Source organism: Carlito syrichta, unplaced genomic scaffold (genome assembly GCF_000164805.1).
Source record: "Carlito syrichta isolate Samal-C Ts95f unplaced genomic scaffold, Tarsius_syrichta-2.0.1 Scaffold301848, whole genome shotgun sequence".
Classification (NCBI taxonomy): Eukaryota; Metazoa; Chordata; class Mammalia; order Primates; family Tarsiidae; genus Carlito; species Carlito syrichta.
The window spans coordinates 137,521-143,639 of NW_007245944.1; the positions used below are offsets into that span (position 1 = coordinate 137,521).

The following is a 6,119-nucleotide window of genomic DNA, read 5'->3' on the forward strand; positions in this document are numbered from 1 at the left end:
CCACCCTTTCACCGCACGAGACGCAGTCGCCGCCGCCGGGAGAGCTCCCCCTCCCTGTGGCTCTGCTCAGTCGCTTCCAGAATGAGGCGCCCCTCCCAGGCAGGGCGCTAGGGCAAACCCGCGCCCGCTGGGGTTTCCCCAGTTCCTTGACGCGGAGCAGCGACCCGCCACGACATGGCCCCGAGACCGCTGCTGTCGCCTGGCCGCAACTTTGCAGCCTCCTTCCCAGAAATGTGACTTTCTTTCTTTTTTCTTTTCTTTTTTTAATGCAGCACGGCCGGCGTCCGCAGCGTGAGCTGGAGACACGATGTCTCGGGGTTTGCGCACGCACACCCCCACGCCCTCCTTGCCTCGGCTGGTATTACCTCATCCTCGCCCGCATCCTTAGCTGTCCATCAAGGATGTAGAAGCCACGCCCCCTGGCAACTCGGGAGGGTGCCTGGAACTTACTCGCCCCCTTCTGGCCCAAAGCAACGCGTGCCGGCCGAGGGCCACACACCTCTTAATGCCCAACTCCAGCCTCTGCTAGTGAGGCCCAGTCCAAAAGGATGCAGCAATTTGACAAATTATGAGCTTATATCATCTATCTAAAGACAAAAATGTGGTTCTTTTACTGACCCAATTGGACATTCCCAGAGTCAAGAAGACACGTGCTAAATTGATTTATTCTGCAGCATTTTTATGATCAAAATTATGAGACACTAGGACAATCAAAAGTTAGACTTGTTTATATTTGATCATCAATAGTCAATGTGGAAAATAACTTAAAATAGATGAGTTCTGACTCAAAGGGAAGATTGAAATCAGAGTTACACATGAATCTTGTCAGAGAATACACATTTTGTTTTTCACTGGGGTTGCAACCACATAAAATAATGATTTCATTCTGTCGAGAACGAAGACAGGACATGAGAAGATAAAAACAGGTTATGTGTTAGAGAGTGGGATTGTGAGTCTTTTTGAAATCATCATTTTTTATATCACATTATCTTTTTGTGTTTTGGAAGGGTTGTTTCCCCTTCCCTCTCCTTATAGTTGTCCTTTCTCCCATCTTCAGAATTTTCCCTCCCTCTGCCTTAACCTTCCTGCCAACAGAGTTCTAAATACAAAGCAACATAAAAAGTATCAGAACTGCTCTTCTTCAGGCCTCTAAAAGCACTAGGCTCAAGGAACCTCTGTGCTTTGTTATTTCTGGTTTTTTTGCACAGCTTGACCTCCAAAATCTCTAGTCAGCCTCTCCCTTAATTGGAAGACGGTTCCCAGTCCAACTCAGTCAACACTACTCATTAAAACAGCAAATTTCAGAGTTTGAAGAACAAAAAGAAAAGGAATTAAGGATACTTCAATTAATTCTACCAAGTGCCATTATGAGTCCATTTTACAAATGACAAGACTTAGGGAATTTAAACAATGTGCCCCAGCTTGCATGTCTAGTCAGAGGGGAAACCAGTAATTTAAACTTAGTTGGGCTGGCTCAAAACAAAAAACAAAGAAAAGCCAGTCCCATATATGTGCTATGTGACATAGGGCTGGTGCAATGGGAGGCAATGTAAACATGTCTCCATGTAAAAAGAAAGAAAGGGAGGAAATAAAGACAGAATGTTCTAGAAGAGAAACAAAATAGACTTGAAAATGTACTTAAAAATGTTATAGAGCTACTTTTGCTTCTGAACGTGAAACCAAGAATATGAAGACTCAGGAAACTTTCTTATAGTCTGGGTAGGCGTGAATCAAAAGATGAATAGTAGTCGTGCTCGGTTGCTCAGCCTGTAATCCCAAGCCTTTGGGAGGCTGAGGTGAGTGGATTGCCTGAACTCGCGGGTTCGAGACCCGCCTGGGCAGCGAGACCTCATCTCTACAATAAAATCCAAAAAAAAAAAAAAAAAAAAACAGCCAGGCGTGGTAGTGCATGCCTGTAATTCCGGCTACACAGAAGGCTGAGGCAGAAGGATCACTGGAGCCCAGCAGGCGAGGCTGCAGTGGCCGGGAGCAGCCACTGCACTCCAGTCTGGGTGACAGAGTGAGACTCCAACTCAAAAAAAAAAAAAAAAAAGGTGAATAGTAATGTTTCAAGGAGATGATGGAAGAAAAAACAAAACAAAAACACCCTATCAGTGAAGCCAGGAATTCCTTAGTAGAAAAAGCCTAAACTGGATAAGAGGGCTATTAACAAATGTTAGACGAAATGTTTGAAAGAGGAATGGAAGACAGGAAGAAACTGACTTCCCCTATTTATGTCCAGCTTGATTTCATATCTAGTTTTCTTGTATTGGTAATGTTAAACATGACAGAGTATTACAGCAGAATAGAAATGCCAGATGACACAGGATTTGTATATAGTCTGATTCATTTGCAAGACGATGTGCATACACGCGCGCGCGCACACACACACACACACACACACACACACACGCACGGTTTTCAAAATGTTTCATGGAAAATGTGTAGTATAAAAAAAAGCTATGCAAGTATTAAAAGATTTTTTGCACCAAAATAAATTTGTATTGTTATAACATGTCTGAGTAGGGTCTAGTTTGAGGAACTAAGAAGAATAAGATATCAGTTTGAAAAGTACCTTTAATCAGAGCAACATAAATTCTGCTAAAAATTGAAGTAAACATCAAATTTATGGTGAAGCTTGGGTGGAAGAATAGTGAAGTCAATGACACTTTACAAGAACTATCCTCAGGACAATGCCCCCAAAGTTTGCAAATGGATAACTCATTTAAGAAGGAATGAGATGATGTTGAAGATGAAACCCCCAGCAGCAGACCATCCATGCCAATTTGTGAGGGAAGAAAAAACCGTATTGTTCATCCCTTAACTGAATAGTACGTACAATTAATAGCACAAACAATAGCCAAAACCATAGACATCTCAATTGGTTCATCTTATAGATTTATGACTGAAAAATTAAAGTTAAGCCAACTTTTGTGCTTTTTGTTTTGTTGTGTATTTCTTTTTTTTTTTTTTTTTTGAGCAAACTTTTTACTCAGTAGGTACCAAAACGGTTGACCCAGATCAGTGGCAGTCAAAAGCACAGTTTTCAATGAGATTTTTAAACAAATGAGTTTAAGATTCTGAAGCAGGCTTGGTGCAGTGGCTCATGCCTGTAATCTCAGCATTGTGGGAAACGGAGGTAAGAGGACTACTTGAGTCCAGGAGTTTGAGACCAGCCTGGGCAACCTAGCGAGATCCCACCCCTTCAAAAACAAAAACAACCACCCCCCTTAAAAAAAATCCTTAAAATAATCTAATAATGAATTTTTTAAAAATCCTGAAGCATTTTAAAGAATTGTAATGAGATAAAACCTGTCTTTTTCAGTATGATCCTGAAAACAGAACACAATCAAGAGATAGAAGTAGTCCAGTCATAGCAAAAGCTGACTGGTCAAGAGCAAAGGTCATGGCAACAATTTTTTGGGAGGGTCAAGACATTTTGCTTGTTGACTTTCTGAAGGACCCAAGGACCATAACATCTATTTATTAAGAATGTTTAAGAAAGTTAGCCAAAACTTTAGCCGAAAAATTTCCAGGAGAATCTTCACCAGAGAGTCCTTCTTTAGCATAACAATTTTCTGCTCATTTCTCTCATCAAACAAGGGCAATTTTGTGAGAGTTTTGATGGGAAATCATTAGACATCTACCTTACAGTCCTGAATTTGCTGCTTCTGACTTCTTTTTGGTTCCTAATCTTAAAAATTCTCTAAAGGGCACCTGTTTGTCTTCAGTTAATAATGTAAAAAATACTGCATTGACAGGTTAAATTCCTAGGATGTCCACTTCTTTAGGAATGCACTAAATGACTGGTATCATCACTTACAAAGTGTCTTGAACTTGATGGTGTTTGGTTGAGAAATTTATATTTTTTATTTTTATCTTTTAATTCTACTCTTTCACAAACTTTTTGGAGCTCCCTCATGTGTGTGTGTGTGTGTGTGTGTGTGTGTGTGTGTGTGTGTGTGTGTATACACATCATGACATTTATACTCAATTATAGTTTAAAATATATGTATTTTAATAAGCCATGATAATTTATAGTTCCTAACAATCCACTTGGAAATAATAATTTATAATTATATACCAATAATAGTTATATATGTATATGTATTTCTTAATTCCTAATTTCAAATAGTCTGTACTATAAACCCCTGAAAATTTCAGCTATTCCATTTTAGACTCCAAACTGTTTTCCAAATTGTTCCTGTATTTGTAAGTGGCATAAGCATCTTAAACTAAATGATGTGCCCAATTTCTAATTTGAACATATGGTGGCTATAATAAAGCCTCACTAATTAAAAATAATTGGAATGAAACCAGTTTTGAACTGTTCAAAGGTACCAGTTGATGATACTTTAAAAAAAATGCCATTTTAGCTTAACACAAAGGTCCAACGAAAAAGCCAATTCTCTATGGAATATTCATAGACAAAAGTCACTTCCCCCCCCAGTTACCTATTATTGCATAATAAACCAGTCTCAAATTAGCATCTCAAAACAACAACAGGCATTTATTTTGCAAACAAATATGCAATTTGGAGAGGGCTTCAGAGGAAGCTAGTCTCTGCTCCACACAGCATTAACTCAGAGCAGCTCTAAGGATGTCTAGGACCTAGAATCATCTCCAGGATGCTCATTCACAAGTCTACTGCTTGATGCTGGCTGTCATCTGGGAACTCAGCTATGACTATCAGTCCACGCACCTACACATGGCCTTTCCATGCTGCCGATTGGCACCTTCACAATATAATTATCAAATACATATGGCCCAAGAGAAAGGAGCCAAGTGGAAGCTGAATTGCCCTTTTTAAAATGAAATTTTTAATTTTGAAATAACTATAAATTCACATTCAATTGTATGAAATAAGGCAGAGCTATCTTATGTACCACTTTCACCATGTTACTCAATGGAAACATTGTAGAAAATCTTACAAAACTACAGTGCAACATCACTGATATTGACAGAGTCAAGAGACAGAATAAGCATTTACAATGCTGCTCCTGTATTAATACATCATTGTGTCATATGTTATACAACATACATTTTGAATACAGTAAATATTCCTTCACTACAAGGACTCCTCATGTCACCCTTTTGTAGCCACGCCCATTCATTCCTCCACCTTATGGTCTGTCACTACCTCCTGGCAATCACTAATATGTTCTCTGTATCTATGATTTTTTTCATTTTAAGAATGTTATGTAGATGGATCATAGAGAATTTAATCTTTTAGGATTGACTTTATCCACTCAGCATAATTCTCTAAAGATTTTTCCAGGTTGGTATGTGGATGTTTCTTTTTATTACTACATAGTATTCCAAGGTGTTCACGTATCATTGTTTGTCTTGCTGTTCACCCACTGATGGACATATTAATTTTTTCTGGTTTAGTCTACTTTGAATAAAGCTGCTAATGAGCATTTTCATCCATGTTTGTGTGTGGCAATAAAGTTTCCATTTCTCTGTGATAAATACCTAGTAGTACAACTGCAAAGTTATATGACAGTTGCATATTCGTTTTTTTTCCTTTTTTTTTTGAGTTGGAGTCTCACTCTGTCGCCCAGACTGGAGTGCAGTGGCCGCTTTCGACCACTGCAGCCTCAACCTGCTGGGCTCCGGGGATCCTTCCGCCTCAGTCTTCTGAGTAGCCGGAATTCAGGTGCACTACCATGCCCAGCTCATTTTTTTTATTTATTGTAGAGATGAGGTCTTGCCAAGTTGCCCAGGTGGGTCTCGAACCCAGAGGCTCAGGCAATCCACTCACCTCAGCCTCCCAAAGCTCGGGATTGCAGGCTGAGTCACCAAGCCCGGCTGCATATTTAGTTTTTAAACTAACTGCTAGGTTTCTAAACAGCTGTGCCATTTTACATTTTCATCAGTAATGCATGTACCCGTGATCTGGTTTCTATATCTGCACCATCATTTGATGATCAATGCTAGGGTCCGGATAGGGTCAGGGCGGATGGATGGAGAGAAAGGAGAGGCACAGCACCATCAGGGCCACGCTGGCAACACAGAGATCTGAGTAATGCAAAGAATTGCAGCACACAGACAGGATGCGGTCCTACACTCTAGGTGAGCGTGGTGCCGTAGCCCTCCCAAAGCCCTGGCTTAAATTC

The 6,119-nt window shown here is 40.2% G+C and overlaps 1 protein-coding gene across 1 annotated transcript in view; it reads right to left on the minus strand.

The window, feature by feature from the left end:
* DTX4 (deltex E3 ubiquitin ligase 4) overlaps nt 1-503 on the minus strand; it is a 40,339-nt gene extending 39,836 nt beyond the window's left edge. The window contains exon 1 of the mRNA XM_021711060.1: nt 366-503. The gene's annotated coding sequence lies outside the window, so the exon portion shown is untranslated. The remainder of the gene's footprint in view (nt 1-365) is intronic.
* Between the last annotated feature and the right edge of the window lie 5,616 nt (nt 504-6,119).